The sequence below is a fragment of the Pinus tabuliformis genome, chromosome J (assembly GCF_031772625.1).
Source record: "Pinus tabuliformis cultivar Carrire ecotype Pingquan chromosome J, CPIR1, whole genome shotgun sequence".
In the NCBI taxonomy this organism is placed as follows: domain Eukaryota; kingdom Viridiplantae; phylum Streptophyta; class Pinopsida; order Pinales; family Pinaceae; genus Pinus; species Pinus tabuliformis.
Window position 1 is genome coordinate 252,867,885 of NC_142295.1, and position 19,603 is coordinate 252,887,487.

The following is a 19,603-nucleotide window of genomic DNA, read 5'->3' on the forward strand; positions in this document are numbered from 1 at the left end:
GTTGAGTCAAGGTTAAGTTGCGAGTCATAATTAAGAGGGGGTGTTGGTGATAATTACATCTGAAACATTATGTTGAGTCAAGGTTAAGTTGCTAGTCATAATTAAGAAAGGGTGTTGGTGATAATTACATCTGATTAAGAGAGTAATTATTTCATCACCGGAAACTTCCTCCAAACACCACCGCGATGAATTGTCCAGAGTCAAAAAAGTGCCATAGCCATGCCTCAACCTATTCATCATCGAAAGGGCAAATAACTGACTTAGTTTTTTTATAAATGTAGACGAGGAATAGTCAGGATGCATGGAGTCCGAATTGTAGGCAGCTATAGCTTTTTTACTTTCTGTAAATTAATGTTTGGCTTTTGTGTTATTTAACAGCCGTCGCTGTGTCCTTGTCTTGTTGCTTTGTTTCCTTTGTTTACTCTGAATTCCTTCAATTTGTATGAGAGCGGTGTGCTCTGTTTCTTTCACTAAGCTCACTACTTCATTACAGGACAATTCTGAGGTAACTAAATATATATATTTAGTTTTTCTACCATTAGTTTTCATCATAGACTCCCACAGTTATAAAGAACAATTTCTAAAACATCATTGCCACGCCCAACAAATTAAAGCAAATTCTTACTGGAGTTTTTCTTCCATCAGTTTTCATCATAGGTTTGCTTTATTAAAGTAAAGCAAGAAGTTTTCATCATAGACTCTCACACTAAGAAAGAACAATTCCTAAAACAACATTGCTGCTTAAAAAGATTAAAACAATTTCTTATTGGAGTTTCAATTCCACCAGTTTTCATCATAGGTTCCTGTTATTAAAGTAAATCAGCCCTGGTAGAGAAACCTTAATTAAAAAACTAGTATTACAACCATTGGTCAAAAGCCCTTATTTTAGTTCATGAAGCATGTCCACAAGTGGAGATTTGAAAGTCTTGAACGCATGGACCTGCACAAAAATGATGTGTACAATGCATAATATGATTCCTTACGGGTCAGTCTGTCTTTTTGTACTGTGTCAGAAAACGAAAGATAAATAAATAATGGAAAGTCTACGTATACAAATATGGTCATGAAAAAGAAGAATGATCCGAGAAGCGAGCGATTAATATGTTAGAAAACTCAACGATTCCTCCATATGTTGAATCGGCTGTCATGTCTGTTAATCGGTCATATTGTTGAATTCAAGATTTCATGGAATTCCACGAAAGAGCGTGTTGACTCAGATTAAGAAGCCGTATTGCATGCTTTTCAGACAAGTAGAAGAAACATATGCCATGTTACAGGAATTGGTTGTATATACATGTCTCCATGCTTGTTCAAGCCTGTAAATAAGATTGGAGCGAAAGAAATAAAGGAGTAATTCCATGGCGGTCAATCACAGCGAGGTGAAGAATCTGAAAGTGGTCTTGCTCTGTGTTACTCTGATGGGATTAATCTACTTAGCGGTTTTGAAGATGGGCGAAATGGCGTTCATTAATCCCGTTTTAAGCTCCTTTTCAGACAAATCTGAAGGCTTTTTAAAATGACAGAATTCTGCAACAAAACTGTAGATCATCATGTAAGTACCATGGATCCCTTACTATAGATCCCTCTAGGGTATGGTATTTGTAAAGCAACTAGTCTACTAATAGAAGGGTTTGTCTGTAAAATTGTGCAGAATAATTACAGCACTACCTTATCCAGTGATACGGTGGAGCTTGACCTAATATTGTCGAAGGTTGCGAACTCTAAAAGGACGGTTATAATCACGTTACTTAACGCAGCATGGGCGCAGAATAATAGCGTGCTCGATCTGTTCTTGGAAAGTTTCCGAGTGGGCAATGGAACTGAACACTTGCTGGAGAATCTTCTCATCATTGCGGCGGATAAGGAGGCACTGCAGCGCTGCAGGGAGATGCACAAACATTGTTATCTGTTGAAAACAGAAGGGGTTGATTACACAGCCGTGATGCCCCTTATGAGTCCAAATTACTTGAAGATGATGTGGAGAAGGGTGCGATTCTTTGGCCAGGTGCTGGAGATGGGTTACAACTTCCTTTTCACCGTAAGTGGATCTATCTTTTTTAGTTATGGATATTTCAAGGAAGCAGAACGATGGTAAATGGATGTATGAGATTTGTTTATATGTGTTAATGATTTTTACATGATGACTAATATAAGATAAGGGTTTCGGATTAAAAAGATGCCCGTCATAGGATTAAGATTGGGATTAAAAGATAGATTAATTTACAATTTAAATATGTTAATTATAAAAGGATTTGGGGTTTGTTTGGAGAATTGAGAGAGTTGCTAGTTAAATTTATTTCTGAATAGTTATAGATAACTTGAATTGTATTATCTTTATTTTTGAATAATTGAAAATAACGTGAATTGTATTTATTTTTGATAATGAAGAAGCATGAAAAATTATGGTCAGCATTCAAATTCAATTTTCATTTTCAAAAGGTGAATACAAAATTAAAATTTTTACATTCACTTATATCAATATGAATATCTAATTTCGCAGTAGTGGTTCATATATAAAAATAAAAGTCAAGCTCTTCAATTCCATATTTCTCAATCTCTTAAAACTCTGCTAGGATACTGCTTTTTTCACGTTGGCAAATAGTCAACTAATGTTTCTGAGATTTAATTTGTGCCATAAATGGAATAAGTCTTCAGCTTGTAAAATAACAAAGTGTTTCCTAACCCTTATCTTCCCAATCTCTACGAATTCCAGGATTTTGGAAAGTATGGCCGATAATATCCGAATATGCCTGAGTTTTAGATTCTAAAAACATATTATAAACTAGAATAAATTTCAAACCTTCCGAGTATCCCTGAGCTTTAGGTTCTAAAAATATATTATAAAATAGAATAAATTGCAAACCATAACGGAAGAATTGGGTTGTACACAAACATTTCAAATAACCTATAAAGATCGCTAAGATTTAGTTTCTAATTCTGCAGCTGTGTCATACATTGGAGTAATTCTTCATATGAAATAACTAACTTATTTCAATTTTTATGGTTAAAAAGTATCTATATATATTTTGAGGTTAGGTGGAGAGTCTTTAATTGAGGTTATGTAAAGTGGTTGAGTAAAATGATGGTTATTTTTCTATTTAAATTTAATTCTTTACTAATAATGTAATGCTCACCAATATTAATGTAATAGCTACATATTTATGTATATTGTTATATTAAGTCTCGCTCACATAGGATAATTCCCGTTGAAAAATATAAATATGAAATTATATATAAATATGAAATTATTTGTTTGATAGTTAAATTTATGTGTTTGATAGTTAGATTTATACTCTGACTTTATGATCGAAGATTTTGTTTGCAAAATGGAAAATTATGTGTTTGACTGTTTAAATTTTAGTCCAATCCTGGGACTAAAATACTCTCCCATTACTTTTAGTTCCTTGCGTTCACAATTCTTTGCGACAAAAGATGTATGCAGGATTGCAATATTATTATAACATTTTGATTGTGCATTGGGTTGCAGGATACTGATATACTGTGGTTTCGGGAACCCTTCATGAGGTTCTCGCCAAGCGCAGACATTCATTTTGCTTCAGACAAATACAAAGGTTATCCACACGATCTCCAGAACCTCCCCAACTGTGGCTTTATGTACGTTCGCTCTAATCCACGCACAATCAGTTTCTTCAAGTTCTGGTATCAGTCGAGATTAACCTATCCTGGACAAAACGAGCAACAGGTCCTGAACCTTATAAAAATCCAAGAGATCCCGCAGAGATGCCTGGAAGTGATATTCCTGGATACAGAATACTTCAGAGGGTACTGCCAGAAAAGCCCGGATTTGAACCAGGTCTGCACCGTACACGCCAACTGCTGTATAGGACTCGAGCCGAAGCTCCATGATTTGCGAAACACACTCTCCGATTGGAAAAAGTATATGATGCATAGCCATCTAACACTGAGCCATCGCGGCATCAAGAAACTGCAGTGGACACCTGCGCGAGCATGCAGGCGCACCCGGCACTATCGGCACTTTTGGCGTCGATGGTTTCCTTGACTAATGAATATCATTCACAAGTAACTTATGGCAGCGTTAATAGACAGATTTTTAATTGAAATGTAGCCCCATAGAATTTTGAGGCATTTCAGATTGACAGTCTGTATAATCTCAATATCTCTGTCACATAAAATATTTGTTTGGAACAACGCTAACTCCGGGCTCTGGAACTATTCCAGATTGTCACTCTTTGTTAATTTAGTTTTTAGTCTTCCTGCTATAAATTTATTTCTTCCGAATTGTCACTCGTATTTAATTTAGCTTTTAGTTTCTCCTCTGTAACTTTAAAACAAAGTCATTGCATGTTAGTTGGCCCACGGATGCAGGTTCGAATTTTTAAAATTAAGGGCATAGAGGCATGTAATTAATTTTAGATGTAACTCTTTATCGTTATTGTGTCATATATTCATGGGTGTGTTACGACAGAGCTTGAGTTCCAATTTTTAAGATTAAGTGCATAGAGGTATATAATAAATTTTAGATGCAACTCTTTATCATTATTGTGTCATATATTCATGGGTGTGTTGCAGCTTGACATGGTAATAGGTTGGCAGAACAGAAATTTAAGATAAGAATTATATGTAATTGAGAAATAATTGTATCAAAAATATGTCATTGGAAAATGATTGTATTGGAAAGGGCATTTTAATTTGCAAAGTATCTTGAATAATAAATTTCGTTGGTATAAAAAGTTTTTTTTTTTTCTTCGCGATAAAGGTTATTTAGTGCAGTTAATTACAGCAATGAAAAGCCAAGCTTTCTTATTGTTAACAAAAATGCAGTAATAAAAATGATATAAGAAGGAAGATGATGAAACATTTATGATGGGACTTGACTTGATATAGCTTCCTGTTTGCGAAATAAACAGGGTAATGGAGATCTCCTTCCCCTGGTTCTGCAAAAACTGCTACTTTATTGAATGAAATGAAATAAAGATATAGGGTTGTGCTTGATGCTATTATTTTCGAGCCATATTTATTTGCTTGGGAAGTTTAAGTGTTTTTGGCTAAATATATCAAAAATAAATTTAGGGGCAAAAGACATTTTATAAGTAGAAGTTAAAAGTCAAGCATCAATATCACTCTTTGAAAAACTGCCTACATATCCCAATTTTATGAAGTGTATAGTTGTGTACTTATTCTTATAAAAAGCATCTAGCCATTAATAATGATTTGGCAAGTCTAATGGGTTATTCAATGAAATAGTCATTTCAAAAAGTTTCTTAGACCATTCATACTTATATGAGTATTTAACCATACCTAATCAAGATGTAAGCGTTAGAATTGTGATGCCCAGTTACTCTAATCCTCCTCTAGAGATAATGTATTATTATAATGTACAAACATCTTTTTCATATGAGCTATAAGTCACTATTGTGGGTAATAAGCCAAATGGTAGGTATAAAATTTCATTTGTGCATATTTATATTAATTTTAGACCCACTTTCCTATAGTCTACTGATTTTTAACTTATATTTTGGTAGTTAACCTAAGTTTTTTATTTCCTTGAAAATACTTTTCAGATTAGTGATCAACCTTTGTCACTGAGCGATGTTTCTGCTACTATGATACCACCATTACTGATTCATTGTGTTAGGTATTGTTTTTTACTCTAGAATATTGGTTAGAAATATGTCATTTCATATTGCATTTTGACCTCTTTTGTAGTACCTTTCCATAGATTTATCCCACTTTATTGTGATAATTAACCTCTCACTCACTACTTATATGTTGTAACTTAGTTTTGGGGCCTTCCTCACATGGGCTTCTTAGTTAGCAACTCATTGACCATTTGTTTTCCATGCTGTAAACATTCTATAGGCTTGGGAGTCCTCTTTAGTTCTATAATAATTGTGTGTTGACACTCCATTAATTTTCTCTTCTCTTAATTCTGACCTATACTCCAAAGGCTCTCACACATTTAGGTGTATTATCTCATTGCATATTGACTACTTGTTCTTTTGGCTTTATACGAGCTCCAACTTGATCTCACATAAGCCTATTTTTCTAATACTCTTTCTAAAAGTGTAAGAATTGTATCTATTTCCTTTGTGACTTGACACCATTATCCCTAAAGGGAACATCCCTTGAGTGTCCATATCGCGAACAATTTCCCCTACATTGAGCATAGGAAAGTTCCAAGTGCTGGAACTAGGCTTCTTACCCATTACACTTATTCCCTCCACTATATTATAAGAATATTTTTATTATTTTTCTGGCATTTTATAGTATGCAAAAGGAAAGAAAATAAAAATTTAAAAATAGATGGGACGAGAAGAGCTTCTTTCATTAACTTAAAAACATAGTCAATTATGTTGCTTAAAAAAAAGAACATTGCTGAGAGTCTGTTAATCATACGGTTGGGATTTAGTATGGCCTTAAGAAATTAAATGTTGCTTTAGATTTATTTCTCCTTTAGTTGGTTACTCTTCCAGTCATATGGAGAGTTTTTTTATGCCTTTTGTGTTTCATACTTATACAAAGTTTATATTTTTCCATGTTGCTTAAGTCACAAAATGTGTCATGATTTTGCTCAAGGGAAGTAAAAATTTATGTGGACCATTATGTGGTGTCACTTGACTCATTGTGTTGGCCATACTTGGTTCATCAAGTTACTCTCAGTATCATATCATCAACTCAGTCATATACTCATGTTGGTAGAGAAGGTCCCCATTAACTTCTTTTTGATGGGTTTGGTTTTGTCGAATCTAACAAATTTCTTTGAGAATAGACCTAGAGTTACACCCTAGCTCTATTCCATCATTGATAGGTGACCTTCTGCAAAAATTTGATTTAAATCATTGGTCTTTGACTAGGAATTTTCCCTTGTGTTCGATGTCAACTTACATTATAACACATTGGGATTCATACAATACCTTGGTTTCCATTTAACCCTATTAGTCGATTCCTCACCCATGCTAGCATATTTCACCATTGGTTAGTTCGTATGGTCTCTTCTGTCTTCTATTCCATCTGTTTCATGCAATATACTCAAATGATGGTGGTTTCTTCATTTTTTTCTAAGATCTTCCAAACTATTGGCCTTCGAGTTACATTTGCATTGGTTGATGTGGGATGCTCTAAAGCCTTCCTTCTAGTGAATCTTTTCGCATTGAATCCAAATCATTACTCTAGGATTAATGTCTATCATCTTCTTCAATACCTTAGGGTTGGTAGTCATCAGTGGAATATTCCCTCATTATTGGTAGTGGGAATACGTCAATGTTCCCTATTTGATATATTCTTGCAATTTTTCAACTTCAACTCATTTATTCACACTTGTTACATTGTACTTGGTAACTTTATGCCCATTATCATTATCAATGGGTTGTATCATGTGTTAATGATGTACATCAATTATCGATAATCAAATGATATCACACATGGTTGAATTTAGCTCATCTATTCCCATAATGTTGATACATACCATCATTGGTTGGTTTTAAGACCTTTTTTTATGCCAGTATTCATGATCACTTGACAACTCCTTCATCTTTCTACCAGTGACAATCAGTCTTATATGTTCCCCTCAATTTCAACAACATATTATATGTTAGTTCTCAAGTTGTGTAAAATACCACTACTCTATATATGACTCTGGTACTTCAATGGGGCATTCATTATACATCATCTTTTGTATAAATACCCCCTATATGTTATTAAAACATACATGTGTTATGTTCTATTTGCCACTATGATCTATTATAGGATTAAATATGCACATATTTATACATCTTCATGGATCTATATTATACTTGATTGGCGACCATGCTTTCCTTCCTTTGAGCATGGGTATGCCTGCTTTGAATATGAGCTTTCTTTTTCATTCCTTCTACATGTATTTATGGGGCCTGAATTTGGTGATATCCTAATCGGTCCTCTTTATGGGTTATCCTTTGTATACTTAATGCATTTTATCCATTCGACCCTCCTCTGAACTCATACTTTAGGTGGCATATTTTATAACATATTTTGGCATACCTTTTCATTAGGTGCTTATGTTTTCTTGGGAAAAATCCATTTTCCCATGAAAACCTAACATTATATTAAAAAATTTGTTTTTGAAAATCTATATGTGGGATTTGCAATATATAAGTGTGTATGTATGTAGTTCTCCTTAAATCTTCTCACATACAACTTAAAAAAAAAATAAAAAATATTTCATCTATTTTCCAGGGAAGGTTTTATGGTTTAGATTGGAAACACGCCTACAGGAGCCCATAGAATAACTAACCCAAATAATTTTTAGTGGTATAAATACACACCTTTGGCTATTCTCATATGCATCCCAGTACTTGGTGTCCAAAGAATGCCAAATTTCCCTATATTAGGTCTTTTTATCTTATGTTTTTAAGCATTCCCCTGTCTTTAGGAAACCCTAATTTCATTTCGTTTATTTTGAGCCATATTATATAACATCAAATTTCTACTAATGGAGAGGATATATTCAACAGATAGGGTAGGAAAGATCCAAAGGAAGGTTCTATCAGTGATGATAAATAAGATCTGGTTGTATTATAACTACATCTTTGTTGTTTCTTTTAAATAAAGAGGCTCGTCGTTTATTCCTATTTCCATTATTTATATTTCATGAATGTGAATGTCTAATTGATACAATTATGGAATACCATAATTTATTTGTATATATTCTTTGAATTCTATTATATTCTCCTTGTTTATTGTCTATTTTGTAGGTCTGCAAACTTGGAAGGAGAAGTTAGGGTAGGGAATCATGAGATATTCATCAACCATAGGAATTATGGGTTAGTAAATCATATCCAATTTGTGAATTTTATGTTTTATGCATGATTTTTTTTATTTTGTCTATTGAATTTTATGTTCTCCTCTGCTGGGGATTCCAAGCCTGTCCGTCGGGAGTTTTCCTGAAAACACTCAACTCTTAACCAAAGTTACAATATGGACTCTTCTAAATTCTTATTCATCAAAATCACATGCATAACTAATTTTCCTTGAGTAATAGGGGCTGATGTGGCATCCTCTTGAATTGTGGTGGCCAAAATAAGAAGTTCAACCTTTGGGTGGCATAAATATTTCATACATACTTGAATTGAGGTGATTCTTATGCCATTGGTAAGGACCCTATATGTAGAATACTAAAAAATCATGTTGCAATAAAGAAATAAAGTTTTAACCAAATAATGCATTATTTAACGCCTCAAAATCCTCGTGAAATGTTTCACACCCTAATTTGTCAAATTGGGTCCTACTAATAAAAATGGTCCTATGAGCTAATTACTCCACTTTTTTTACTATGTATGAATTGATATATATTACACATGATATGATGATCTATTAAACATAACACCTCCCCATTTTTGAAGGCTTTTTCTCCCAAAAATATTCTACTTAATGAGGTGAGAAAAAGTTTCCTCCACTTTCTCTCGTGTGTACCATTTATCTTTTTGTAGAACTTATCCTTTCAACCCAATCTGCCAAAAGTCACGCTACTTATGTCTCATATTTTGGACCTCTTGTAGAAAATTATATCTCCTGTCAACTCTACTTGAGCATTTGGTACCAAATCCTCTATAGAAGTGAGCACTTGTTCCTCTTCATGATTTAAAATGGAAGGCTCAGATAAAGTTTCAAATTATTTACATTCACATATGAGTGAATGTGCATGGATGGGGGTAGATTGAGTGTACATAAATTCTCTCCCACCTTTTCTATTATCTCAAAGGGACCATATCATAGAGCCTTGATCTTCTTACCAGGATCCTGTGTCCTCTCCTTGTTCAATTGTAACCATACATTGTCTCCCACCTTAATCAACTTCTTTGTTATGTGTTGATCACGCCTTGCCTTATATTTTTCTTGTGACTTCTATAATGTCTCTTGTACATGTGTATGTGTTTTCTTGATCTTCACGATAAATTTTCTATCCCCTATCATATCCTCTATTACTCCGCCTTGCTGCCCATATGAAATATTCAAATGTGAAGGTAGAAAATATCCAAAACAAATTTCAAATTCATACTTATCAGTAGATGTTTAGATTAATATTTTATAATATTGTTGCATATATACCATATTTTCATGCTATGGCTTTGTATTCTTTTGATTCTAACCTCTCAAATGTTGCACATGTCATATTTTCTACTTCTATTTTCCCATCTATTTGTCTATGGAATCTTGTAGACCTCTTCAACTTCATGTCCATTTACTCCCACACTATAGTCCAAAATACATTGGGAAACTTTATATCCCAATCTACTTTATTGAATGAAATGAAATAAAGATATAGGGTTGTGCTTGATGCTATTATTTTCGAGCCATATTTATTTGCTTGGGAAGTTTAAGTGTTTTTGGCTAAATATATCAAAAATAAATTTAGGGGCAAAAGACATTTTATAAGTAGAAGTTAAAAGTCAAGCATCAATATCACTCTTTGAAAAACTGCCTACATATCCCAATTTTATGAAGTGTATAGTTGTGTACTTATTCTTATAAAAAGCATCTAGCCATTAATAATGATTTGGCAAGTCTAATGGGTTATTCAATGAAATAGTCATTTCAAAAAGTTTCTTAGACCATTCATACTTATATGAGTATTTAACCATACCTAATCAAGATGTAAGCGTTAGAATTGTGATGCCCAGTTACTCTAATCCTCCTCTAGAGATAATGTATTATTATAATGTACAAACATCTTTTTCATATGAGCTATAAGTCACTATTGTGGGTAATAAGCCAAATGGTAGGTATAAAATTTCATTTGTGCATATTTATATTAATTTTAGACCCACTTTCCTATAGTCTACTGATTTTTAACTTATATTTTGGTAGTTAACCTAAGTTTTTTATTTCCTTGAAAATACTTTTCAGATTAGTGATCAACCTTTGTCACTGAGCGATGTTTCTGCTACTATGATACCACCATTACTGATTCATTGTGTTAGGTATTGTTTTTTACTCTAGAATATTGGTTAGAAATATGTCATTTCATATTGCATTTTGACCTCTTTTGTAGTACCTTTCCATAGATTTATCCCACTTTATTGTGATAATTAACCTCTCACTCACTACTTATATGTTGTAACTTAGTTTTGGGGCCTTCCTCACATGGGCTTCTTAGTTAGCAACTCATTGACCATTTGTTTTCCATGCTGTAAACATTCTATAGGCTTGGGAGTCCTCTTTAGTTCTATAATAATTGTGTGTTGACACTCCATTAATTTTCTCTTCTCTTAATTCTGACCTATACTCCAAAGGCTCTCACACATTTAGGTGTATTATCTCATTGCATATTGACTACTTGTTCTTTTGGCTTTATACGAGCTCCAACTTGATCTCACATAAGCCTATTTTTCTAATACTCTTTCTAAAAGTGTAAGAATTGTATCTATTTCCTTTGTGACTTGACACCATTATCCCTAAAGGGAACATCCCTTGAGTGTCCATATCGTGAACAATTTCCCCTACATTGAGCATAGGAAAGTTCCAAGTGTTGGAACTAGGCTTCTTACCCATTACACTTATTCCCTCCACTATATTATAAGAATATTTTTATTATTTTTCTGGCATTTTATAGTATGCAAAAGGAAAGAAAATAAAAATTTAAAAATAGATGGGACGAGAAGAGCTTCTTTCATTAACTTAAAAACATAGTCAATTATGTTGCTTAAAAAAAAGAACATTGCTTAGAGTCTGTTAATCATACGGTTGGGATTTAGTATGGCCTTAAGAAATTAAATGTTGCTTTAGATTTATTTCTCCTTTAGTTGGTTACTCTTCCAGTCATATGGAGAGTTTTTTTATGCCTTTTGTGTTTCATACTTATACAAAGTTTATATTTTTCCATGTTGCTTAAGTCACAAAATGTGTCATGATTTTGCTCAAGGGAAGTAAAAATTTATGTGGACCATTATGTGGTGTCACTTGACTCATTGTGTTGGCCATACTTGGTTCATCAAGTTACTCTCAGTATCATATCATCACCTCAGTCATATACTCATGTTGGTAGAGAAGGTCCCTATTAACTTCTTTTTGATGGGTTTGGTTTTGTCGAATCTAACAAATTTCTTTGAGAATAGACCTAGAGTTACACCCTAGCTCTATTCCATCATTGATAGGTGACCTTCTGCAAAAATTTGATTTAAATCATTGGTCTTTGACTAGGAATTTTCCCTTGTGTTCGATGTCAACTTACATTATAACACATTGGGATTCATACAATACCTTGGTTTCCATTTAACCCTATTAGTCGATTCCTCACCCATGCTAGCATATTTCACCATTGGTTAGTTCGTATGGTCTCTTCTGTCTTCTATTCCATCTGTTTCATGCAATATACTCAAATGATGGTGGTTTCTTCATTTTTTTCTAAGATCTTCCAAACTATTGGCCTTCGAGTTACATTTGCATTGGTTGATGTGGGATGCTCTAAAGCCTTCCTTCTAGTGAATCTTTTCGCATTGAATCCAAATCATTACTCTAGGATTAATGTCTATCATCTTCTTCAATACCTTAGGGTTGGTAGTCATCAGTGGAATATTCCCTCATTATTGGTAGTGGGAATACGTCAATGTTCCCTATTTGATATATTCTTGCAATTTTTCAACTTCAACTCATTTATTCACACTTGTTACATTGTACTTGGTAACTTTATGCCCATTATCATTATCAATGGGCTGTATCATGTGTTAATGATGTACATCAATTATCGATAATCAAATGATATCACACATGGTTGAATTTAGCTCATCTATTCCCATAATGTTGATACATACCATCATTGGTTGGTTTTAAGACCTTTTTTTATGCCAGTATTCATGATCACTTGACAACTCCTTCAGCTTTCTACCAGTGACAATCAGTCTTATATGTTCCCCTCAATTTCAACAACATATTATATGTTAGTTCTCAAGTTGTGTAAAATACCACTACTCTATATATGACTCTGGTACTTCAATGGGGCATTCATTATACATCATCTTTTGTATAAATACCCCCTATATGTTATTAAAACATACATGTGTTATGTTCTATTTGCCACTATGATCTATTATAGGATTAAATATGCACATATTTATACATCTTCATGGATCTATATTATACTTGATTGGCGACCATGCTTTCCTTCCTTTGAGCATGGGTATGCCTGCTTTGAATATGAGCTTTCTTTTTCATTCCTTCTACATGTATTTATGGGGCCTGAATTTGGTGATATCCTAATCGGTCCTCTTTATGGGTTATCCTTTGTATACTTAATGCATTTTATCCATTCGACCCTCCTCTGAACTCATACTTTAGGTGGCATATTTTATAACATATTTTGGCATACCTTTTCATTAGGTGCTTATGTTTTCTTGGGAAAAATCCATTTTCCCATGAAAACCTAACATTATATTAAAAAATTTGTTTTTGAAAATCTATATGTGGGATTCGCAATATATAAGTGTGTATGTATGTAGTTCTCCTTAAATCTTCTCACATACAACTTAAAAAAAAAATAAAAAATATTTCATCTATTTTCCAGGGAAGGTTTTATGGTTTAGATTGGAAACACGCCTACAGGAGCCCATAGAATAACTAACCCAAATAATTTTTAGTGGTATAAATACACACCTTTGGCTATTCTCATATGCATCCCAGTACTTGGTGTCCAAAGAATGCCAAATTTCCCTATATTAGGTCTTTTTATCTTATGTTTTTAAGCATTCCCCTGTCTTTAGGAAACCCTAATTTCATTTCGTTTATTTTGAGCCATATTATATAACATCAAATTTCTACTAATGGAGAGGATATATTCAACAGATAGGGTAGGAAAGATCCAAAGGAAGGTTCTATCAGTGATGATAAATAAGATCTGGTTGTATTATAACTACATCTTTGTTGTTTCTTTTAAATAAAGAGGCTCGTCATTTATTCCTATTTCCATTATTTATATTTCATGAATGTGAATGTCTAATTGATACAATTATGGAATACCATAATTTATTTGTATATATTCTTTGAATTCTATTATATTCTCCTTGTTTATTGTCTATTTTGTAGGTCTGCAAACTTGGAAGGAGAAGTTAGGGTAGGGAATCATGAGATATTCATCAACCATAGGAATTATGGGTTAGTAAATCATATCCAATTTGTGAATTTTATGTTTTATGCATGATTTTTTTTATTTTGTCTATTGAATTTTATGTTCTCCTCTGCTGGGGATTCCAAGCCTGTCCGTCGGGAGTTTTCCTGAAAACACTCAACTCTTAACCAAAGTTACAATATGGACTCTTCTAAATTCTTATTCATCAAAATCACATGCATAACTAATTTTCCTTGAGTAATAGGGGCTGATGTGGCATCCTCTTGAATTATGGTGGCCAAAATAAGAAGTTCAACCTTTGGGTGGCATAAATATTTCATACATACTTGAATTGAGGTGATTCTTATGCCATTGGTAAGGACCCTATATGTAGAATACTAAAAAATCATGTTGCAATAAAGAAATAAAGTTTTAACCAAATAATGCATTATTTAACGCCTCAAAATCCTCGTGAAATGTTTCACACCCTAATTTGTCAAATTGGGTCCTACTAATAAAAATGGTCCTATGAGCTAATTACTCCACTTTTTTTACTATGTATGAATTGATATATATTACACATGATATGATGATCTATTAAACATAACACCTCCCCATTTTTGAAGGCTTTTTCTCCCAAAAATATTCTACTTAATGAGGTGAGAAAAAGTTTCCTCCACTTTCTCTCGTGTGTACCATTTATCTTTTTGTAGAACTTATCCTTTCAACCCAATCTGCCAAAAGTCATGCTACTTATGTCTCATATTTTGGACCTCTTGCAGAAAATTATATCTCCTGTCAACTCTACTTGAGCATTTGGTACCAAATCCTCTATAGAAGTGAGCACTTGTTCCTCTTCATGATTTAAAATGGAAGGCTCAGATAAAGTTTCAAATTATTTATATTCACATATGAGTGAATGTGCATGGATGGGGGTAGATTGAGTGTACATAAATTCTCTCCCACCTTTTCTATTATCTCAAAGGGACCATATCATAGAGCCTTGATCTTCTTACCAGGATCCTGTGTCCTCTCCTTGTTCAATTGTAACCATACATTGTCTCCCACCTTAATCAACTTCTTTGTTATGTGTTGATCACGCCTTGCCTTATATTTTTCTTGTGACTTCTATAATGTCTCTTGTACATGTGTATGTGTTTTCTTGATCTTCACGATAAATTTTCTATCCCCTATCATATCCTCTATTACTCCGCCTTGCTGCCCATATGAAATATTCAAATGTGAAGGTAGAAAATATCCAAAACAAATTTCAAATTCATACTTATCAGTAGATGTTTAGATTAATATTTTATAATATTGTTGCATATATACCATATTTTCATGCTATGGCTTTGTATTCTTTTGATTCTAACCTCTCAAATGTTGCACATGTCATATTTTCTACTTCTATTTTCCCATCTATTTGTCTATGGAATCTTGTAGACCTCTTCAACTTCATGTCCATTTACTCCCACACTATAGTCCAAAATACATTGGGAAACTTTATATCCCAATCTAAAAAGATTCTTATTAGTATCCCAAAGAGAACCTAAACCTATCCAAAGAATAAGTTCATTACTTCTTTCCCACTAATGGTATTTTTATAGGGAATTATAATACAAATCTTGGTGGACATGTCAACTACTACATACAAGTAGTCTCATCCCTTCTTCATTGTTGGTAAACCTCCCAAAAATTCCATAGAAATGCTTTCCCAATGATGAGTGGGTACAGGTAAGGGATGATATAGACCATGTTTCTTGTTACTAGGCTTGTTGGTACAACGAAGCATGTACCCTCTTATGAACCTAACTACATGTTCTTGGGTTGATACCCTAGTAGATCAGAGGTTATCTACATAGAGAAACACACATTCCACACAACCATGATGCTAATATAAACAAACTAATCGAAGAGAGGTGCACCTAGGGGTCCTTCATTTGGGAGATCCAGCCAGGGTCCAAACCCTGCTAAAGTTCCTTTTGCTCCTTCAACCTGCAAAACAATCAATTCAAGAAAGTAAAATAGTATATGGACCAAGCATCATAAAGAAATCATCTTCATAACATATGGAAAGGTAGTTAGTTATACAATTAAAACAACCATTCATATGTGAATAATAACATTGATATCATAAACATGAAGAAGATTCATATCAAGAACAAGACAAGTGTTTCTTTTATTATAGATAACTAAAGTACAAAAAGGAATGATTTCACCTAAGTCATCCTTTCACAGGCTCCAAGCGAAACCATCCTCCATATTCGTCCAGTCTCAAGACATCAACAAAGTCCTTCCATGACTTACTCCATGATATCTCAAGTAGTAGAAAGACATCATAACACAAGGAAATAAGGGTTTCCTGTAAATGGAGGAAGTGCTGGAAGCACAAGGATCTTCAGACCTAGTCAGGGATAATCTCAGTAGAGTAATCTTTCTCTCTATTCTCTCCTCCCTTAGGCCTTCCTATTGAAGCCTTTTATACCTTTCCCAAAGTAGTTTTTTAGTTGGGAATTCATTGGGAATAGTTGGGCCATGGTCACTAATAGGTAATCAACAGGTAAAACCCGTGATCTCCACTCAAAATTAAGGATTTTAATTTTTTTTAAGTGTTTTAAGACATATATGTGGGTTGAGTATACATAGACCCGCGTACGCATGCGTTTATCTCAGGGAAATGTCACGTATAGGGAGTAAAACATTGTTTTTTGAATATTTGGACCAGGTGTGAAAGGAGGCGTTACCCTAGGCCATGAGTGTAACATCACAAAAATAAAGAGTGAGATTTGGAGCTATAATAGATGCCCCATAATATATGAGGTCAGAAGGGGTACATGATGGCTGAAATATATTATGTAAACACATGGAATGGAAATCTGTCAAAAACTGAGAAGGACTTCACTAGAGTTCAACCTGTCAAGCCACAAAAGGAGATCAGAAAGAAACACTCTCTGAGGCAGGCATACCCATGCTCAGAGAAAGTAAAGCATGTCTGCATATCAATTACAAGCGGATCCACTAAGTACACAAGTACAAAATACTGGAAGATACATAATGGATCATCTGATCATGATCGAACAAGTACATGTCTGAATATCACATATAAGGATGTCAATGATGCCGAAGGATGAAGCAGATCATTGATATCAAAGACTGATCCCAAAAAGTACCAGATGAACATGATGGAGTGAAATGGTACTACACTGCAAACTCAGGTGCGAGCATATAGAATGTCACCATGAATGACTGCAACATATAAGGTGGAATGGTATCAACTAGCAGCAACAGGAGCAACTATCAAGTGAACCAATGAATGCTGATACAACCTGAGGTCTTCACCGACCACCATGGTACATTTCTACACCATGGGAATAAATGATCGAAAGTTGACCATATGAGAAATTATTTGATTACCGATCATTGATGTATACCATTAACTAACACGAGACTACTCACCGATAATGATAATGAGCATCAAGGTACCCAGTACAATCTAACAAGTGTGAATAGATGAGCTGAAGTTGAAAACCTATAAGAATATATCAATCAAGAGAGAATGATGATTTCCCACTATCAATAGTGAAGGATCTACCACTAATGACTGCAAACCCCAAGGTACTGCCAAATGGACTCTAGATCTTTACCCAGAGCAATGAGTCGTAGTCGATAGGGAAAGATCTACTAGAAGGAAGGAATTAAGGCATCCTTCATCAATCTAGCACGATTTTAACCCATAAGCCAATAATATGGAAGGAATCAGATGAAAAAGATGTAGTAACCTGACTGAAGCACGTTTCCAGTGTACACAAGATGTGGTTAGCGCACAACAGAAACCCTCTGAACCAACCAATAATGAAAGCTCACACAGAGGCAAGGTATCCACCAATAGGGTCAAGTGGAAACCAAGGTACTGCATGAATCCCAATGTGTGATAATGCAAGCTGATTTCGAACACAAGGGAAACCACTTAGTCAAAGACCCATGATACTGATCGATGCTGAGCACAAGGTGACCTATCAATAATGAAAATAGGGCCAGGGTGCAACTCTAGGTCTATCCTCAGAGCAGGATGCCATCGTCGATAAGGACCATACCTGCCAGAAAGAAGTCAATGGGGACCTTCTCAAACCAACACGAGTAAAGGGCCAATATAGCTGATGTGATGATATACAAGATACTGACAACCAGGGATGGATGACTGGAAAATGAGTCAAGAGACACCGCAAAGAGGCCGAATCAGGTTAACTTCCCTTAAATAAAAGCCCGACTCAATGTGACTATGTGGCAGCACATGATGACTCTGTATAAGTTCGCCATGCAGGAGGCACGAACGAACCCTCCATATGATTGGAAGAGATAACCAATCGGGGAAGAACTGACTCAATAACAAGGTTAAGGCATACCTAAGTCAAACTAAATCCTGCCCAAATGGAGGAGACTTTGTTTTGAGTGCTTTGTTCAAGGGCGACACGACTGACTCTCGCTGCCAAAAATAAGTGGAAATATTGTCCCGTTCCCGCTCTTTTTGGAATATATAATTTTTTTTGTCTTTTTCTTTAAGCTGGAAAAAAAATAAAAGAATGCTATAGTACAACGGAAAGAACGAGTGTTAGTGAAATATATGATCTAGTTCTTGGGATTGGAGCATTCCTATGCTCAATGTAGGGAGGTGAAAACTAGTTAAAGACACTCAAAGGTATGTTCCTTCCATGGGTCAAGGTGTGTCAAGTTGCAGAAGTCAAGGGCATGCATGTTTGATTTTGCAGTTGTCATGGTCAAAAGTTGGCTTAAACACGAGTCCAAGTGAAGCTGGCTTAAGGCCAAAAGGTGCAAGTGGTCAAAATGCAATGCAGTAGTACAACTCAACCCAAAGGAGCATCTAGGGTATAAGGCCAGAACGAAGAAAAGAAGAAAAGAGGAATATGTCTTCATCGCATAAGTCATGGTGGGACTACAAAGGACTCCCGAGACTACGAAGATGAAAGAAGGATGGGCAACAAATGTCAGTGAGGTGCTAACTACGATGCCCATGAAAAGGATGGCTCTACGATTGTGTCGTGATTTAAAAATTAGTGAGTGAAGGTGGTTTACAAACCATAACATGATGGGATAGACCCAATGGCAAGTGTATTGATAGATGGAGGCCAGTATACATAATGTAATGGAAAAATGGCTTCCCTAACCTATATGCCAGTGAGAAAATGATACCTGCCATGACGGGTCAGCAGTCATGGAACTGTCTCGAAACTGTCGAAAAAGCATCCAAAATGTCTTGAAAATCAAACCATTCTCGACATTCCAAGCTCCCAAGTTAAAAGTTACATGAGACCAAACAAAATCAAGTTTTGAAAAATTTTTGCATTTTCAAAGCCTATAAAATAGTTTTTGGACTCACCATTTTCACCATTTGGTTTTGAGAGCAAAGGAGTGGAGCAAAAGGAGCAAACTTTTCCATACACCAAATTCAACCATTCAGATCCTTTCAAAATCACCAGGTAACCCTTAAACATGTCTTGCATTCAATTGTGACTAGTTTTAGAATTT

General features: G+C 34.6%; 1 pseudogene; it reads left to right on the forward strand.

Moving 5' to 3' along the window:
* The first annotated feature begins 1,358 nt into the window (after positions 1–1,358).
* Positions 1,359–4,177, forward strand: LOC149226723 (uncharacterized protein At4g15970 pseudogene; annotated as a pseudogene).
* The last annotated feature ends 15,426 nt before the right edge of the window (positions 4,178–19,603 follow it).